Consider the following 20,663-nt stretch of genomic DNA (forward strand, 5'->3'; position numbering starts at 1 on the left):
TTTGTTTAATAATTTAAGCTGGCTCTGTAATACTTATCCACTTAATGCAAACATTTTACATTGAGGCCCTGAATGAACATATGAAGAAAACATTTGTATTTTTCAGCCGATTTTTCAGTATATAAAAGGATAAAAAAATATCTATTGTTGTATGATTTGTAAATGGAGCTGATATTTTTGGTGTTTTTGCTATGATCTTCACCACACCACCTTCCCCAAACTGTCTTTCTTTCCAGTTGACAGTTACACTCAGTCATTATAGTAATGTATGGTTCATATAGCGTGATATCATCCTCTCTTATTCTATATGAATATGTGTATATTGTATTTATGAAAGGACAAAATAAGTATGATTTACTTTTGTCCAATACATTTTGATTTTAGCAAATAAAATATGTGTAAACTAACAAGCAGTCCCTATGGTTAGGTGTGTCAAAAGCCAAAGTTCAACTGGTTGTGGTCGTATCATGCTATGCTCTGCGAAGCTTTTTATTTTCAGTAAAATTATGTCTTTTTCAACACGTACAGCGAAATTGTAACTTTTACAAAACACCATGAGTGTTTGTCAAAATGATTAACATATGTAAAGGATATTGAGCATGCGTCATTGATTAACAGTTTGTCATTTATAACAACATTATGGAGGTCATCTCAAATGCAAACAATGATAACAAAATAATGCATATCGACGGCAATTACCAATAAATTTAACAAAAAAAAAACAATGACAAAGAATATGAAAAAGGCAATACACATCAACATGAACAATGTGAAACTAAGACCGGGTAATGGCGAGAGGTAATCATTGAATATATAGTATTATATAGAACATGTTGACAGGAGCGGATCCAGACACTTTTGAAAGGAGAGGTGCCAGCCGGGGTTCGTCCGAAAAAGGGTGGTGCTAGAACATTATTTACCATTTTTTTGTCAAATAACAATTTTTTCAATGAAAAGGAGGGGTGCTATCCCCCGCACAACCTGGATCCGCCACTGGGTGACATAGACCAAGGAAACAATCATACTAGTATACATGGTGTTCATCGGCTTAGACAGGCCTTTCCAACAGAATTTGATGTATGTGTACCTCGACTTAGACAGGCCTTTCCAACAGAATTTGATGTATGTGTACCTCGGCTTAGACTGGCCTTTCCAACAGAATTTGATGTATGTGTACCTCGACTTAGACAGGCCTTTCGAACAGAATTTGATGTATGTGTACCTCGTCTTAGGCCTTTCCAACAGAATTTGATGTATGTGTTCCTCATCGTATCCACACAGTTGGTTAAAAATTCCCCATGAAAAGTTTCGATAATGGTGTCCCACCACGCGACTTGTATTGGAATTCCGACACAACAGACACAACAACTGCAACATGCGTGCACATAAAAATCATCGAATATTGCATACTTGGCAGATGCCTCATTGTTGTAGAGAATCTCCATTACAAGCTTCGTTATGAAATATGACTTTTTGTTATCTCTGCACGAGTAAGATAAATGCCCAAAACCAGAACAACTGATCATTTTTTTTTACAATTAAAACACTTCTTAACAAATACTTATACCAGCTAAAAAAAAGCCACTTTTTGCGTGGTTTATTGACTTAAAATTCCCAAGCGTTTGATTTTGTCTGGAATCGTGGACTATTCAAGAACATTCTTGAGCTAAAAATATGTGGCAAAAATAACAAAACTTTTCAATATATATACTCAAGCTCAAAATTTGTGGTAAGAAAGAGAAAATCATTTCTAATGATTTTGAAAATAAGAGTGGGTGCAGTCTCTATACAAATGATCTCCCTGCCATTTTTGATCAATCCGAAACCGACCCCGTTATACTGAATACTACAAAATTTAACTATCTCTTATATGCTGATGACTTAATTTCACAATCAGAAAAAGGTCTCAATCCTGCTTGAATAAATTGTCAATGTATTGTTCTAGAAGGAAGTTGAAAATAAATAAAACAAGACAAAAGTAATTGTATTCGGCAAAGTTAAAACAGGAACGTCTACTTGTAATTTTGAATAATAAATGAAAACAAATTAGATTATTGTAAAATATTACAAATATCTTTGTGTTTTCTTTTATCTTACAAGTGTGGACACAGACTGGTATTGCCCGAGGGGCAAGTATGAACGCAGACTGGTATTGCCAAAAGAGCAAATTTGAACACACAATACGTTTTGTTTTGAAAGCGTAACCAATGGAACCAAGATTCTAGCGGAAATCAAAGGAATATAATCCAGGGACAAAGAACAGACATGGACAACAGACAAACACAACAATGAACATAAAGTAACTAAAATAATACATACAAAGTAACAAAAGTAAATGAGAAACTCATTTAAGAAAAGTCCACTTAAAACTGGGAGCATGGCCCAGGTGCACCGGTAGGGTGAATGTTTTTGCATCGTCCAGAAAACTCCATTTACTGATATCAATAATTGAATTATGCACATGTTAGTAAATATATATTAACATCAATAAATGTGCTGAACTTGCTATGCCATGTTAATAAGGATTGGGCATTTCACTTTATGTAGGTTCGCTTGGTAAAATTCTGGTCGATCAGTTTTTTTTAGATTAAGGCTAGAATCATATAAAGAACTTGAGATAAAGGATACTACAGACGCTGTAAAGTCAGCCTCATATCTTGACCTACACTTAGAAATCGATGGTAAAGGAAAACTATTGACCAAACTTTACGCGCTAGAACTCTAACAAATAGGCTTCTGGAACAAGGTTATGTTGCTACAAGATTGAAGTCATCACTACAGAAGTTTTATGGTCGTTATCATGAACTCGTGGATCGTCATGGTGTATCCATCAGCAACATTAGAACTGATTTATTCAACGGGTCATAGTTTTCCTTCCCTCGTTTGTCTACCCCGGATTTGACTTTTTATGAGCAACTCGGCGGGTGTTTCTAGAAAAGCAGAGGACGCTTAACCTACCGGTGCACCTGGTCCATGCTCCCAGTTTTTAGTGGAGTCCGAGTTGCTCATTTACTTTTGTTACTTTGTATGTATGATTTTAGTTACTTTATGTTCTTTGTTGTGTATGTCTGTTTTCCATGTCTGGTCTTTGTCCCTGGATTACATTCTTTGATTACCGCTATAACCTTGGTTCCCTTGATTACTCTTCCACTTCTAATTTCACAATATTCAATGGCTTCTCTGGACTTTACCTTAACTTTAACCTGCAGATGACTATATATCAGCATGATTCTACATACGTCAGCTCACAATCCTCAGAATGGCATGTGGGGTTAGCAGACTTGCAGTGCAGTACTGGTCACCGGAAGTGAAGGGTCTATAAATAGCATGGGAAATCCCAGTGTTTTCACAAGATAGGGGTACATTTAAAAATCATTATGGAGATTAGGCTTCACATCACAAGAAGCAAAATGCACCTATAAAATGTACAGAAATGTTTTTCCTTTCAGAAACTGTTAATTTTTTTTTAATAAGATGAGAAGTTTTTTCACAGCACTATGAGGAACAGGGGTAATTTCTGCATATGACTATTTTTGCCTACGATCCAAATGCTCATTGGTTGAATTGGTGGTCAGTAACCTACAGAAAGCGACAGTGTGGTATCTGTCAGTTACATGAATGGCCCCAATTTTAAAATAGTAGGGGCCATAAACTAAAAAATTAAATAGGAACAATCATTAATTAGTAGTTAGTAAAATCATATCAAAGTTTCGTTACAACTAATCAACCATAACCATAAAATCGAACGAAAATCAAGTGAATATGGACGACGACGACACTCTTCCTTAGGACCAAATTAGTAGTGTATGATTTGCTAAGAATTTACATAAATAATGTCTTTGTTTTTACATTAGTCATAATTAAACAGTTCTCTAGCAGAGGGGAATAAAACTGCATAATAGAAAAATTTCCCACTTACAGTCATGCATGCATTCGAAATTCTTATAAAACAAAATTACAATACCGGTATATAAAGGACTTTAAAGCTAAATCCATCGGTACTGACTCACAATAACACTTCATTTATCAATATTTCAACTAAATCTTGTATCAAACAATTTTATCTAATTCTAAATAGTCACATACATTTGTAGTCTGAAAAATGTTTCATTGGGAAAAAACTGTATACATGTTTTGCAGCTGCATAAAATGTGCAAAATATCAAGCGGCACTGCCAGTATCGTTGGGTTTCAGAACCAACATAACGTGTATGTACATTCAGCACTTCACAACACTGTCATTAACTTTTCTTTAGAATCTTTGTTTGTATATATATCTAGACAATTGATGTAACAGGTTGGAATTCCGTTCTTTCATACCCTAAGCCAATTCAGAAAAAAGCTTGCCACCAATTTCTAGCACTACTGGAGTAATAAATAGACCATCTGTTTACGCCTAAAAAAATGTTTCCTGTCACCCTGCTGACCATCCTTCAGACCTTCTACTCATACCAAGTTTTTATTTGAAATTATGAAGAAAAAAATAACATAATAATTCTGCCGATTGTCTTTCAGAAAAAAAAAAAAAAATGAAAACACACACGCCATGAGTGTGCTCTTGGTCATGGGTAATCCCTTTTTGGCATTCGGCACTTGAAATATTCTGTGGACTAAGTCGATTACATGTTTAGTCTTTGCATATTTAATTTTCATTGTATCTTTATGACTTATTTCATTTAAAAAATATCAAATGATAAAACAAACATTTCTGTACATTTTATAGGTGCATTTTGCTTCTTGTGATGTGAAGCCTAATCTCCATAATGATTTTTAAATGTACCCCTATCTTGTGAAAACACTGGGATTTCCCATGCTATTTATAGACCCTTCACTTCCGGTGACCAGTACTGCACTGCAAGTCTGCTAACCCCACATGCCATTCTGAGGATTGTGAGCTGACATATGTAGAATCATGCTGATATATAGTCATCTGCAGGTTAAAGTTAAGGTAAAGTCCAGAGAAGCCATTGAATATTGTGAAATTAGCATAGAAGCCTATGGGAAGTGGAATTAGTGGTTTTTAGCCTTTACCGACATAATTAGACCTAGAACATTAATACATATATATACATTCCTTTCTGTTATTGAGTTAATTTGTGTTACCAACTGACATCATGTTATAAAAGATTAACCGAATATAAACAGTGTCTGTTAATTGTGTCTGGTGTAATTGTTTGATGTATATTTAAGTAGGGCTGTCTTTACTGCTATACCGTGTTTTTTTGTCAGGTTCAGCATCAATTATATAAATCCTAGAGTATTTAATTTATGGGAAGGAATATTCCAATTTCTTTCCTTGTAACATAGGTGTCAGACAAGGAGAAAACTTGTCACCTATACTCTGTTCAATACATGTCAATGTTCAAGAATCGAAACATTCATGGACTAGATTTTTTAACAGAAGAAGTTAAAACTGAACTCTCTCATTTTTAAAAATCCTTTCACTATATTATATGCTGACTACACGGTATTACTATCAGAATCAGAACTTAAAATTAATGTTGGCAAAAGTAAAGTTGTTGTTTATTTCAAAAGGCAAGATGTTTAAAAAAACTAAGTTTTAAGTACAATGTACAATGATGCATCTCTTGATACGGTTGAAAGTTTCAATTACTTAGGAATATTGTTGTCAAGAACATGTAGCTTTTCAAAAGCAAAAAAGACAAACGTAGAAAAGGCAAATCGAGCTATGTACGATGTTCTACGTAAATGCAGAATACACAACTTATTCCTGGAATACCAGTTAGATTTATTTGACCGAGTTATACGACCTATTCTCTTATACGATGCAAAATTTGGGACATTGAACATAATACTGTTATAGAAATTGTGCATCTAAAATTGTGTAAGACCTTAATGCATGTAAAAAAGTAAATCCCAGATTTTATGGTTTACGGGGAACTAGGCAGATATCCACTGAAAATAAAAATTAAACTGAGGGTCATTAACTTTTGGCTTCAAGGTTACAGACCACCAATTCAACGAATGAGCATTTGGATCGTAGGCAAAAATAGTCCTACGCAGAAATTACCCCTCTTCCTCATAGTGCTGTGAAAAAACTTCTCATCTTATTTAAAAAAAAATTAAACAGTTTCTGAAAGGAAAAACATTTCTGTACATTTTATAGGTGCATTTTGCTTCTTGTGATGTGAAGCCTAATCTCCATAATGATTTCTAAATATACCCCTATCTTGTGAAAACACTGGGATTTCCCATGCTATTTATAGACCCTTCACTTCCGGTGACCAGTACTGCACTGCAAGTCTGCTAACCCCACATGCCATTCTGAGGATTGTGAGCTGACATATGTAGAATCATGCTGGTATATAGTCCTCTGCATGTTAAAGTTAAGGTAAAGTCCAGAGAAGCCATTGAATATTGTGAGATTAGCATAGAAGCCTATGGGCAGTGGAATTAGTGGTTTCTAGCCTAAATTAGTTACTGGAAAATCTGAAAAACTACCTGCAATTTTATTTAACTTTGCTCTTAAAAAAAAGGCGATAGAATATTCTGGGTAAAAAGGTTAAATCAATACTGGATGTGTGTGGTTTGTCTTTTGTTTGGAACGAACAACACGAACATAATGAATCTTGGATATTTTTGACAATTAAGCAAAGCCTTTTAGACCAATTTCAACAGTCGTGGAACTCAAAAGTGAAAAACTCACCTGAATCTCTGAATTATAGATTGTACAAAGAAGATTTTTGGAATTGAAAATTATTTGAGATGACAAAAATATTATTACTCTTTGTAGATTTAAAACCTTGCATTATAACTTTGAAAGTGGGCGTTGGAAAAATGTAAATAGAGAAAATAGAAAATGTCATTTATGTAATTCGGGCGATATTGGGGATGAGTTCCATTATTTGTTTAAGTGCACATCGTTTGATAGTGATAGAAAAATCCTTCTCGTAGAAAAAAATTGTTAAAAGACCAAATATTATTAAATCTAAAGCTTTGATGAATAGCTCATCACCTTCTGTTCTCAACAATTTAAGTAAACTTACGCGACAAATTACAAAGATGTTGTCTCCAGGGTAGTTCTCTAAATTTATGTATATAGAAATTCATCATGAATGTGACTCAATATTATTCCATCCAATACATGTACACTAATCAACTTCTTACATATATCGTGCAAATGATTGTACTATTACATTTCCTTTACTTGACATTTGGTGGGGCTTATCTATCGAGAATCTTCCGCTTGAACTCTGTGTCGAATTGAGTGACTGTGATGACGAGTCACTGTACTGCATTATGCTCGGAAAACAGCCAGCCACAATACTCATAAAAAGTGAATTAAATCCCTTCCAGCGATTGTGTTATATCACGTTGTAAGGGCTACTGCAACCTGCATTTGTGTACGACGAACTGCGTTCTTGTAGGGTGACATTGCCAGCATTTCTTGGGGCTTTTTAATTTTGTTTTTTGTTTGTTTTTTTTGTTTTTGTTTGTATATTTTTAGGGGAGAGTACCCCTGTCAGTGTGCTCTATATATCGCTTCACTCAACCTCACCATGCATATATGTGATATGTGTGTGTATTATAAATTTTGTTGACTTTATTTTGTATTTATAATATTACATACGTAACTATTTTCTATATGTGTTGTTAAATTATGTGTAAATATGTTCTATCTATGTTCATGTAATCCCAACATTAGTGGAAATAAAGAAATGAATGAATGAATTAGTAAAACATTTAAGGACGTGGCCTGATCCGGTAAAATACCTTAACCTATGTCATTTACGTGGTATCTTTCCCAACACGGTGCACCACTATAGTTTGCCGTCAGGTTTTATTCCGTATTATGGCCTGACGACCCCAGCATGTAACAAGCCAGGGGTACCCCATTCCACCACCAAGGGCACACAACTCAGTTGCTCTGTGGTTAGAGCACCCTAGCCCCCGGCCAGGGTTCTGAGCATTATTTAGTCGCCTTTTACGAGAAGCATAGTGCTGCTACGGGCCTATTCTTTTGACACCAGACCCGCACGGGACAAAAAAGATAATAAAACTAGAGATATGATGTAGAATGAAATTTTACAAATTATAAATTAAGATAAAATAGAAATTCTTATATTTAAAAATTGACACAAATTTCTTTACATAAAAATATCAATATTTTATACGTTAAAATTAAGAATATAAATGGATAAAATTTTACTGCAGTTAAAAATGTAATGAATTAAAATTGTATACGTACATAACTTAAAAGACTACTTCATTTGCGGTTGATACAGATCCAATATATTTCGCTTTGGGCTGTTGTTTAATAGGTGCACACGAAAAAGGTTGCCATTCCAAGCAAGAACTGTACTTGGTGCTCTTTTCTAGATTATCTGTATCTTCGTCACAACTTTAATTTACATATTTATAAAGGATGGTCCGATTTCTGCTTAAAAAATGTTATACTTCTTTTACAGAGTAATCAAGGGAACCAAGGTTATAGTGGTAATCAAAAGAATGTAATCCTATCAAGGGAACCAAGGTTATAGCGGTAATCAAAAGAATGTAATCCAGGAACAAAGACCAGACATGGAAAACAGACATACACAACAAAGAACATAAAGTAACTAAAATCATGCATACAAAGTAACAAAAGCAAATGAGCAACTGGGCTCCACTAAAAACTGGGAGCATGGACCAGACGCACCGGTAGGGTAAGCGTCCTCTGCTTTTCTAGAAACACCCGTCGAGTTGCTCATAAAAAGTCAAGTCCGGGTTAAATCAGTTTTCATGGTGCAGATGGATACACCATAACGATCCACGAGTTCATGATGACGACCATAAAACTTCTGTAATGATGACTTCAATCTTGTAGCAACATAATCCTGTTCCAGAAGCCTATTTGTTAGAGTTCAAGAGTATGCGTAAAGTCTGTGTAGTTTCGGCAAGCTCTGGCATAACGTATAAGTTGTGATATGAACACTCCATACGCAGGTACTGTAGGGATGTTGCCACAGATGAAAGAAAGATTGACAATTCTGAATAAACAGTCATCATGTTTGTCGTAAAGTTTGGTTTTCCTTTATCATCGATTTCTAAGTGTAGGTCAAGATATGAGGCTGACTTCACAGTGTCTGTAGTATCCTTTATCTCAAGTTCCTTATGTTTAAAGATAATATGTCATCTATATAGCGGAAACTAAGATTAAAGGATCTAGTCAAACGGTATTCTCTTTTTTTCGGATCAGATCAGCTATAAAGGCAGCCTCATAAGAGTGAAGTAATAGGTCAGCAAGTAAAGGAACACAATTTGTACCCATTGGAATGCCGACCACACCTCCACTACACTTTTTTGGAATTATGAGGAATCTCTACCAAGAACTATATATTTGTAACTAGGTGAGGAATCTCTACCAAGAACTATATATTTGTAACTAGGTGGACCATCTTTTTTGGAAAAACAACGATTTGTAATGTTTTTAAGTCGGGATTTTAACTGAGTATGGGGAATAGAAGTATATAGTGTTAAAAAATCATAGGTTTTAATGCTATTATATTCAGATAATAGTCTTGAATTGATTGTCTCCAAAAGATCTTTCGAATTTTTCAGGATCCACATTGAATTAATACAACTACGGGAGTAACAAGTGTTGTGGTAAGATTGTAGACCCTCTTTAATAGTTGTGAGTATAAAAGTTAAAAGTTTTGAAAGAGGTTTGGTGGTTCATTTTGCACATCCAGCTATGAAACGTTGTTTGTATGGATTCTTGTGGAGTTTAGGAATCCAGTACATAGACGGTAAATCACAATCATCGTCCATGGTAGAGAGACCAAAAGAGGATATCATTAAAAAAAATTGAAATATATATTCAATATAGCTTATATATAAAGTCAGTAAGAAGCCTATGTATATACATTTTTATAACAGCATATCATTATTAATCAATAATTTAATTAGGTCCGGCAAAGTAGCCACTGTCAAAAAGTTGTAAAAATTTCGAATTAGACCAAAAGAGAAGGGAAGATATTGTAGACCAAAAATTGGTAGGAATCTGAGACTATGCATTAATTGTTTGCAATGAATTGGAAGATGAAGGACATTTCTTATTATTCTGCAAAAAAAATACAGATTTAAGAACAAAATTATTTGACAATTTGATTATTTAAATGACCAGAACAATGCCATTTGCATTTCTCCAATTCAAAGTATAACAAGTCTATTTCTTTTTTTTTTTGTTATTTTTTCATCCCTGATCAACTCTAAAACTGTTTGAATTGATGGATTGATGTTTCTCTAATTGTGGCTAACATTTGATCATTTAAAGTAGACTCATCGATCATCTTCATCCACAGCAAACATTCAAGACATTCGAGACGACTATGTGCATATAGTAAGCAGTTTTTACGGACCCATTTGGCGACAAAAGTTTATTGTCAATGAGCCATTTCAAATCTTGTTTTCTCAAGTCTTTCCCAGACGTTTTTGCAAGTACTGCAGTGTTACGTCTGTCATGAATACCACATCTGCATATACGGCTGTACTCAGGTTTTGATGATGTATGACGAATATGTTGTATCTGTTCTTCCCTATTTTCCCCCATTTAGTCCTGAAATAAAGGTACATAAATCGCTTAGTTCATTTATTAAAAATAAAATGGTCTGGTAGTGGTGGTATGTTTTGAGACCCTCCCTTTCTATATGTAAAGTATCTTCCTTCTGCTATCATGGAACTGGTCAGAGAAGTACACAGATACAGGCAACAAACTGGTTGGGACAGGAGGGGAACAATGCCATTTGCATTTTATTCAACCATAAATGGGTAATACTTTTTTTTCACGAACCTTTCAAATACATGGGTAAAGATAAATCATCTCTATTATCCAAATTCAAAATGGCATAAAATTAGAACCTGATCTTCTCTTATTTCAGTTACCACCACTACCATAGAAGACCACTCCCTGGGATAGAATTCCCCATGTCTTGTACACCTGAGCCAAACAACAGATTTGACCAACATGCCGTATTAGTGAGAGCCCCAGCTCATGTTCATAACCGTATTATTAACCTACACCTGAACCTAGACGACAAACTGTTAATGAAATACTGGGACAACCCATAGGACATGTACCTAAACATGTTTGCAATATGATTAGCTTAGGCGTGTTGCATAGAGGTAACCTCCAGCATGCAGTCTGCTTTTTCACTCGAGAAATCATTCATGACAGACAAGGACCAAAATTCAAATGTCTTTTCCAATTAGAATTTGACAATGCTACCAATATAAAGGATGTTGGAGACTTCCTTAAACAACATGTTCCTGAGAGTGATATATATCTGTAGACTAACCAAGTGAAATAAATGATACTTACAGTCCATTACATTTTTATTTTTGGAAATAAAAGTTCTATCCTTGAAAAGATCTCAAAAGGTCAAAAATATTGTAGACAGGAAATTGTCGAATTCGACAACTTCCCATTGTCGAAATCGACAACTGTAAAAAAAAACCGTCGCGAAATGAATACGGCGATAAATAACATCAATATTCGAAGTTATCTTTTTTATTATACATATTTTACAGTTAAAATCACATTTGTTTATTAACTTATGTTTAAAAGCATAAAATTTCAGAGAGTTGTTGAATTCGACAACGTTGTCGAATACAACAACGTTGTCGAATTCCTGGATTACTAGGACTGACAAGATCTCAGCCACTTCCTCTACTCTATCTATGGATTTAGAGTCTGTACATTCCCCCGGCCTAAGTGGAAGACATCATTCTATTTTGATATTTCCAATAAACTACGTCTTAGTCTTAAAATTTATTTGCTTTACGAATCTTTACAGTTTTTCAAAACAGACAATGGATACCGTGTCTCCGCGCACATCCGGATAAGATTCTGTTCCTCACCGGCAATGTACTTATTTATGAGAATTATATTCATGACGTCACCTGACATATCGATTCTGCAGAAAATTTACATTGAATTAGTGTACCTTAAAAACAAACGCATCTTTCGTTAAACGACGGTAAGAAATTTTTGAAACGATGATTGTATTGGAAAACTAGTCACTATAGCTTTAATGTAGTTTTACCTGCATGAAGCCTGATACCTGCCCCAAAGTCCGAACTTCGATTATATTTATGTTCCAATTAGCCCCGTGCAGGCCCAGGTGTCAAAAGAATAGGCCTGCAGCAGCGCTAAGCTTGTCGTAAAAGGCGACTAAATAGTGCTCAGAATCCTATCCGGGGGCTAGGGCGCTCTGCCTACAGAGCAACTGGGTTGTTTGCCTCAGGTGGTGGAATGGGTTACCACAGGCATGTTACATGGGTTGTCAGGCTATAATACGGAAAACCTGGCGGCAAACCATAGTGGTGCACTGTGTTGGGAAAGATGCCACATTCCTTGCACATTGAAGAACCCTACTGTGGTATTATTACGGAGTAGGAACCATAGGGCTCCGCCACAGGAGGCTTAATTGCCCAACCCTACCCACCTCTCCCTATTTCCAGTGGCAATCAAAATTTGTCGACCCCATTTTCCTTGTGGCCCATCCCATTTTTCATTTCATCATCATTTCCTGTTCATTTTATCATCCACTTCATGTTCATCATCTGAAAATAGCTGAAATATTGCTGCTCGGGGGTTAAACCCTAACAAACAAACAAAAAAATAGCATAATATACATCCCATTCACGGTCTTTCAAGTGTACAGTGTCTTCATTTAACAATTTTTTTTCACTACAGGTAATAGAGATGAAAATGAAAATTAACTGTTCCTTGTACATAGACAATAGACAATACACAATTATTTATGCATAAACACATTTACAGTAAATGATTATGACATGAACAAAAACAGAACAATGTAATATACATTACATATAAACTAAATTGATGACCATGGTGCGACAGGTGTAAACCTGATAAAAGCAGATCAATATATAGTTTTAACGTTATAGACAGGTTTTTTTATTATCCCCTTAGTCTTAGATACCGCCGCTTGAGGTCATCATAATTGCGGCAGCCATTACATTCATGAAAGAAATTGTAAACAACCATTGGTGTTGATTGATTTTAATCTAGTAATCGTAATTTGTATAGTTCAAAATGAGTGAAAACAAGCCACGCTTTTTCTGAAAAAGTTACAACATGGATTGATGATATGAGAAAATGGCCAAACATGATGTATGGAGATGTTTATAACTTTTTAATTTCGTCAAAATGTGTCGATGGCAAAGAAGTGAACTTCAAAAGTCACCAGAGCTACAACTATTTTCAAAGTGGGAATGTAGGAGGAATAATGCATCATATTTATGAAGACAAATCATTTTTTGATGAAGGCAGAAGTACGCTCGTCCCAGACCGTATCTAGAATGAATGTTGTGTACGTTAGTTGTGAAGTTGATGGGACAGTCTTAAACGGTTGGCGTTCGTGTATGGCAGGACATTGCTATTCGTGTAGCCATGTCGGTGCCGTTTTATGGAAACTAGAACGTGCAGTGAGAAAAAATATTACAGGGATAGCGTGTACAGAAGAAAGTTCTCAATGGAACAAAGGCATGACGAGAAATGTTGAACCCAAGGCACTAGTAAACATTACATTCAAGAAGCCAAAGGTTGGTGACAATATCACTGAAAGTGATGAATATGTGCCCAGTGTGAGAAAGACTCCCAGGTATGCATCACATGAGGAGTATAGAAACAATGTTGCCAATTCCAGTCTTTAAAAACTATTTACAATTATGGGGACAACAGCCAACAAAAGTTATTCTTGCACCCCTATTGTTAAGTAAATAATTCAAGAAGACCATGGGGAACACATCTCTATAGATTCTTGCAGGAAATGCCAATCTTTCTACAAGCAATTTGTTGAACTTTCTGCTGAGAAGGTTAAACGTTTACAAAATGCTACTATAAATCAAAGTGCCAGTGTTTTATGGAAAATTGAGAGTCACAGCCATCAGTGCTCATAAAGTTCCAATGAAGGATACCACTGATGCAACAAGTTTTATCTGTGAACATTTACATCAAACTTTTACTGGAAATAAGTTCACTAGACATGGCTTGTAGCAGGAACCTATTGCTAAAAGTCATTTAAAAACTCTGGGAAATTCTATCTTAGTTTCTGGAATGTGTGTTTCGTTTTCTGATCCCTGGTTTTCAGGCAGCCCAGATGGCATTTTAAATGAAGACACTATTTTAGAAGTAAAATGCCCTTTACCAATGCCAAATAAGTGGACTAGTCTTGATGAACTTATTTCAGGAGGGAAATATGATGTAATTAAAAGTCATGGACAATACAAACTTAAGGTAAAAGGGAGCAGAGGTTACTTCTTGCAGATTCAGTTGACAATGTATTGCACTGGGCAATATAAGGCTAGGCTTTGTGTTTGGAGGTGTCCTGATGACTATTTCAGTAGATGTCTTGTATGATCAAGATTATGTGACCTTTCATATCAATAGACTTTGGGACTTTTATTAGGCCAAAAAAAATATGTCTGCTTAGGGTTACATTCCTCCCAAAAATAGTGTAGGTCAGTCAGCATTTTCATTTAATTTTTTTTTTTTTCATTTTATTTTTTCTCGACTAAAGTTGAGCCTATATTTGTAAAATAGCATCATATTTAAGTCATGAAAGTATATGGTTTTTAGTAGAAAGTTTAATTTTTAACATATACACCTATTAATAAAATAAGTACACTGTATTTACGCTTGGATTTACGTGATATAAATAAGTCTCCATATTCAAACGTTATTGTGACCTGGTTTTGAACGTACTTTCGGTGTCACCGGAAATGATCTGTATTATACCGGAAATTGGTGAAAATTACCGATTTTGTCAATTATGGAGAAAAAATGTATTAGGGTTGGGAGAAAAAAATTAGGGTCTGTTGGGGAAACCCGAAACAGACATTTTTTTTTTTGGCCTTATAAAAAGATGATGACCTTAATTGTTGATGAGATAGACATTGATCGCCTTACTTTCAGCAAGTTATTTATGAGTTTTTTAAAATAAATATACAGTCATTGTACATTTGCACATGTATAGTACTTGTTTAAACCTTATTTGCTCCTTTGAATTAAAAAAATGTATTTTTTATTCATATCATTTCTTATTTTTATTTCTCATTGAATGATTACATGTGGCGATTTGTTGGTAAGTCATAATCTCCAGTATAAAACACTCAAAGAAAAATTACACCAAAAACTTGTAACTCAAGTACAGTATATTAATGTACATGTAGCATGACTACACAAGTCATTATACATGTACATGTCACTACATTATGAATGTTCAACAAGATCTATGAATTATAAGAATGTTTTTAGTAACTGTATAAAAAATGTGGACTCCAAAGTTACAAATTAAAACACCAATCTTTGAGCTACAGGTACACATATTTTTCACTCCTTTTTATGTTGTCTATTGTGTTTACTCTGAAGATCTATCTAGATGTCTGCTGGTTTGATATTTTTATTCTACATGTAGCATTGTGTAGTAATATTGTGGTTGTTCAAGAAAGAACTTGTAACATACAGAGACCAGTGTTTGTTTTTGCTGTTCCTGTTGTTACATACATGTATATGTGTAAAGCAGGTACAAAAAATTGTATTGACCCTATTTCAACATGTACATGAATTATTGTTTGTTTAATGTGAGGATACATGCAGTTTTCTCATAAGCATATTTGCCTTTGCCCCATACTGTGTTGGTGTGTTGCTTCTGTTTATATATTTTCTTGTGTGAAAATTCATCCTTACAAACATTTAGATAACATCCAGAATATGATACATGTAATGGATAGGGACAGCATGACCTCTGGTAATGATTAATCAGTACAAACTGGGCTTAACTGTTCACTGCAGGGTTCTTATTCATGTTGACATTCCTGCTAATTAAATGAAACAACATGTACATGTGTATACACATGTACTAACTATCTAATCATCTTAGTAGAACCTCATAGTATGACTAAATACAAGTAATAAACTCTTGTTTAGGAAAGGGATTCTGGTTTCCACTTAATTGTAAATCTAATTCTTAAGAAATTCACAGTATTAAAAAAAAATGCAGAATAAAACACACATAAAATTTAATCATCATCTTCATCTCTAATCAAATCACCATGTAGGTTTACAAGTGCAGAACAAATAATTAAAATGTAGTCGAAATGTTTTAAAGACGAAACGGGTACTGTCCCGCTTAATATTTTATAAACTTTTAGTCTTCTTACAGCACGTTCTACTTGTATCCTAATGTGGGTGATTTATCACGTTGATGTAACATCCTCATTGGAAAGTTGTGGTTTACATTTAGTAAATGCAGGAATGTTTAATTTCACTCAAAGGGGGAAAAGGAAATCGTCTATAGTAAAGCCCCTGTCTGCCCTGATTTCGTCACCGGGTAGCAAATAGTAAAAAAATCCACTTTTTTCAACAATAAACTTATCGCTAGCATGACACCCAAAAGCCTTTGAAATGAACATAATATGTCAGTGGGGTGCAATTCCAACAAGATATTTAGCTGTATTATGAGACTTATAGTTCTAAACGTTTCACCTGTAGTTTTTAAATTTGAAGGTCTTTGAATAAAAGTCTCGGCACAATCTATTATAACTGTAGTCCTTGTATAGTTTTCTCTGAACGATTCCGGACAGCAAGCTCGAATTGTTTCTCTTGGCAACCATGATACTAAATCTGCAAATTTTTGAACAATAATAGGTATCCAAGAACTGAAGATTTTACTTCCTAAACTTTAAGATACACCAAATCTTCGGGCAAAATCATCAAACAATAAGTTCAGTCGTAATCTCATTAAAACCAGAAGAATTTGGTCGGCGACATCTAATTGAAAGCTAATGTATTTTCTTGCTCCATTGCCTCGGTCAGCCAAAAGAAGAATTCATTTGTAACACCAGTGTACAAAAGCGAATCACTGTCAGTTTGTATATTTCCCACTGCCGACATAGTTCCTGCCTCAGTTTTGACTTTAACTCCCTTTTCCGCAGTTAGTGTTACATTGGTTTGGGTTGACATGTCCTTTTTTTCAAGTGGTGCCTTTGCGTACATATGAGCTTTGGGCAAAAAGTCGTTTTCATTATATTGTAAAACAATATCCACCATTTGTGATTTTACCACACTAAATTCACATACAACTTATGGTAAAATTTCTTCTCTATCTGACGCTTCTCTTTTACTGTCACCTGTCACTGTTTCTTCTGAAATTATTTCTTTGTTTAAGCGTCGTCGTTTGCTTGGCCCAGATCTTGTCTGAGAAGCTTACGTCTACCAGGAGTAGCGTCACTTTCATATCCTAGTTTTAGTTTAGGCACGGGATTTCTGGCCGATAGAGCTCCGTCAAGAAAGTGTTCAGAACAAATACTCTCTTCGGAAGTGTCTTTCTATTTAATGCTTTCATCCATTGAAGCCTTATTTCTTCATTTGAAGGCATGATGTGCAGTTTATACGGAATCAAACAAGCACAGTCTTCATGTTTTTGTCCATGTATTTCACATACAGACAATATCCACTCATTTAACTTGCGATGGTTATTTATACAACTATTTACAGCACAAGAGTCACCACCTCCCTTCATATAATTGCTTTAACATGCCATTTTAAACAAGAAAAATATAAGCTAAACGTTCTAATTCTAATCCAGATTCATGTGTGTTTGTTATTGATTATCAGCAGCATGTGCAGTTTATTCATGAATGCCATGGCTGCCGCACATGGCTAATTGGTACCAGTGTTGTATTGCATATCCCTGAGCGGGTGTACGTCAAAACATGGATGCTATGAAAATGTAGTGCATTTTCTTTTTGCCTCTCTACAAACTAATGTTTTGTCAAAAGATATGAACAATGACTTATAAATTAGAGCAAACATCACACTGTAAGATGAAGATTTTTTTTTAAAAGAAAATCTAACATAATAACATAAAAATGTTCCACTGAAAATGTTGGTTTGGTGAGTGCAAAGTGAAAGTAGGGAAAATGGCTATTTATAGTTCAAGACTACTTTTTTGTCCGATCTTCGTGGACTCACCCTATTTTCTTTGCGGGAAATTATTTTTCACTTGTCCTTAGAAATACTACATAAGTGAAAGTTTTATTGAATCAATTTACATCCTAAAAATATGCACTTCACTATAGAAGTCTATGGGAAAATTAATACGATTCTGAGACCAATTTATGGCATCACACATGCAGAGAGAGATAGGAGCTTGATAAACCCATCTATATATTAATATTTCTGTTAAATTAAATTGACCTTCGATTCCAACATATTAATATAGGCAGTGGCTCCCAGTCACAGGTGCTTGTTTGGTATTAAAAAATAATAAGTACTGTATGAGTACTCCCTCTCTTAAAGGTCTGAAAGCTCTAAAAGTGATTGTTGAAGGAGTCTGGACTTTTGTGACTTTCAGAACAACTCATATAAGTTTTTTTTTTATTGTTAATGAGCTTTCTCTTAAATAAATTTAAAAATACCTGTATTTCAATACCATTGACAAATTTTGTCATTTACAAATTGTTATTGATTTTCATTATTTTATATTATTTTTATTTGATAGCTCTAATTAGGTAATAGACAAGGTGGCTTTACTGGTGTCAAGATATGACAATTATCAATATATGTCCCTAAGGGAAGTCAATTAAGAATTTAAACAAACAACATGTTTTATATCAGGTGTTTTCCTGATACATGTAGTCCAACCTTTTTAATTACAGGTGAAAAATACATAACATTTTGTTGTTCAAGTACAATTTTTCTATATGAACTTTGTAAAATGTATGATAAAATGAATATCTTACCTTCAAATGTGTAAGTAAATTTGAGGTTTTCCCATTCCCAAAATAAAAAGACCAATTTTCTCACTTCAGAGAAAGTTTACTCAAGGGACAATCTAAGAATTATTTTTTTCATTTTACAGTTGTTACCTTAGGGACATTCAATAGTTATAATAATCATTTTTTAACATGTTAAAAGAACTCCTAAAATACGACAAACGTGATGACTTTTCATTCAGAATTGTCAACTTTCCTTTCATCTGTGGCAACATCCCTTCGGCTCCTGCGTATGGAATGTTCATATCACAACTCATATGTTATGCCAGAGCTTGCCGAAACTACGCACACTTTTTGTATTGCGCTAGAACTCTTAACAAATAGGCTTCTGGAACAGGGTTATGTTGCTACAAGATTGAAGTCATCATTACAGAAGTTTTATGGTCGTCATCATGAACTCGTGGATCATTATGGTGTATCCATCAGCACCATGAAAACTGATTTATTCAACGGGTCATAGTTTTCCTTTCCTCGTTTGTCTACCCCGGACTTGACTTTCTATGAGCAACTTGGCGGGTGGTTCTAGAAAAGCAGAGGACACTTACCCTACTGGTGCACCTGGTTTATACTCCCAGTTTTTAGTGGAGTCCAAGTTGCTCATTTACTTTTGTTACTTTGTATGTATAATTTTAGTTACTTTATATTCTTTGTTGTGTATGTCTGTTTTCCATGTCTGGTCTTCGTCCCTTGATTACATTCTTTTGATTACAGCTATAGCCTTGGTTCCCTTGATTACTCCTTCTATACTATGTAATATATTAAGATGTTATCCCAGTTTTAGTATTTATTGAAGGGTTTAATTACCACTTGTTTTATGATTTTAGTTCTGAATTCATAAGAATTTTGAATTATTTGAATCATTTGACAGTCATATTGTTTTTGCTTTTCTATAAACTACCATGCATGTGACTTTTAAGCTACATGTGTTCCTTAGCTTTTTACATACAGCTACCATGTATGTGTCTTATAAGCTCCTCCTTAGCTTTTCCTATAAAGCTACCATGTCTGTGACTTTTAAGCACTTCAAAGATTTAAAAAGCTCTTCAAAACCTATTTATATTCAATACATCACCTTTTTAGGATATTTTGATCACGCCAAATTACCATATCTTTTGTCGAACAACCATGGCAAAAATGTGATAGCGAGCGAGCAAATTATAAAAAAAATTCAACTACTTAATATTGCCTGCTCTCTTAAGTCAGATTAACTAACAACTATCTACCTTTATGGACTAGGCACTATGAAGCTGTCATACAGAATAATGCCACTTCTGAGGATCACCATAAAGGATTCACTCAGTTAATGTAGGGTAAGGTACAGAACAGGACTTGTAACCAAAGTACACAGAATCAACTATTTGTTAACTCATTCTTATAACAGTGGTATTTCTACTAGTTCCACAGTCATCAGTAGAGGAGGTATAGTTAAATGTTCTAGAGGGCATTGAAGATTCCAACTCAACAGTCAATAATCAACCACTCACTGACTACTATGCAACCTAATGGGTCAAGACAGACAGACAACTATGGAACCATTACAGTGCTCTAGCTAGAAATTGAAAAAGGCACTTTCTCAAGTTTGAGTTGGGCACCTTTTTTGCAATGTTGTTTTTCCTGTTGTTAGTCTTAGTTTCCATATTTTGTTTTTGATGATTTTCCCTTGTTTTTTCTTGCTGATTTTGTTATAATGATGGAGTCTTTCACATATTGTCAAATATGAATCCAGCAGTTTGCTGCACATCATAAGGTTAAGTGTTTTAGGAAATGTAACAAATGATCAAGATTACTCTTACCAAATTTCAAAAATCATTTTTAATTTACAGCACCCACTTCCAATCATTTACACCCTAAAACTCAAGT

At 34.6% G+C, this 20,663-nt stretch overlaps 1 protein-coding gene and 2 pseudogenes across 4 annotated transcripts in view; 2 read left to right on the forward strand and 1 right to left on the reverse strand.

Annotated features, from left to right (window-relative positions):
* Positions 1-724: 724 nt before the first annotated feature.
* On the forward strand, positions 725-15,050 carry LOC148623224 (uncharacterized; annotated as a pseudogene).
* LOC148623225 (synaptosomal-associated protein 25-like) overlaps positions 11,872-20,663 on the forward strand; it is a 52,894-nt gene continuing 44,102 nt past the window's right edge. For all 4 annotated transcript variants that reach the window (XM_088564896.1, XM_088564895.1, XM_088564894.1 and 1 more), the window contains exon 1: positions 11,872-11,977. The gene's annotated coding sequence lies outside the window, so the exon portion shown is untranslated. The remainder of the gene's footprint in view (positions 11,978-20,663) is intronic.
* LOC148623226 (uncharacterized) lies at positions 16,047-16,989 on the reverse strand (annotated as a pseudogene).

Source organism: Perna viridis, chromosome 2, assembly GCF_037379345.1.
Source record: "Perna viridis isolate PV_CMFRI_1.1 ecotype Kerala chromosome 2, ASM3737934v1, whole genome shotgun sequence".
Classification (NCBI taxonomy): Eukaryota; Metazoa; Mollusca; class Bivalvia; order Mytilida; family Mytilidae; genus Perna; species Perna viridis.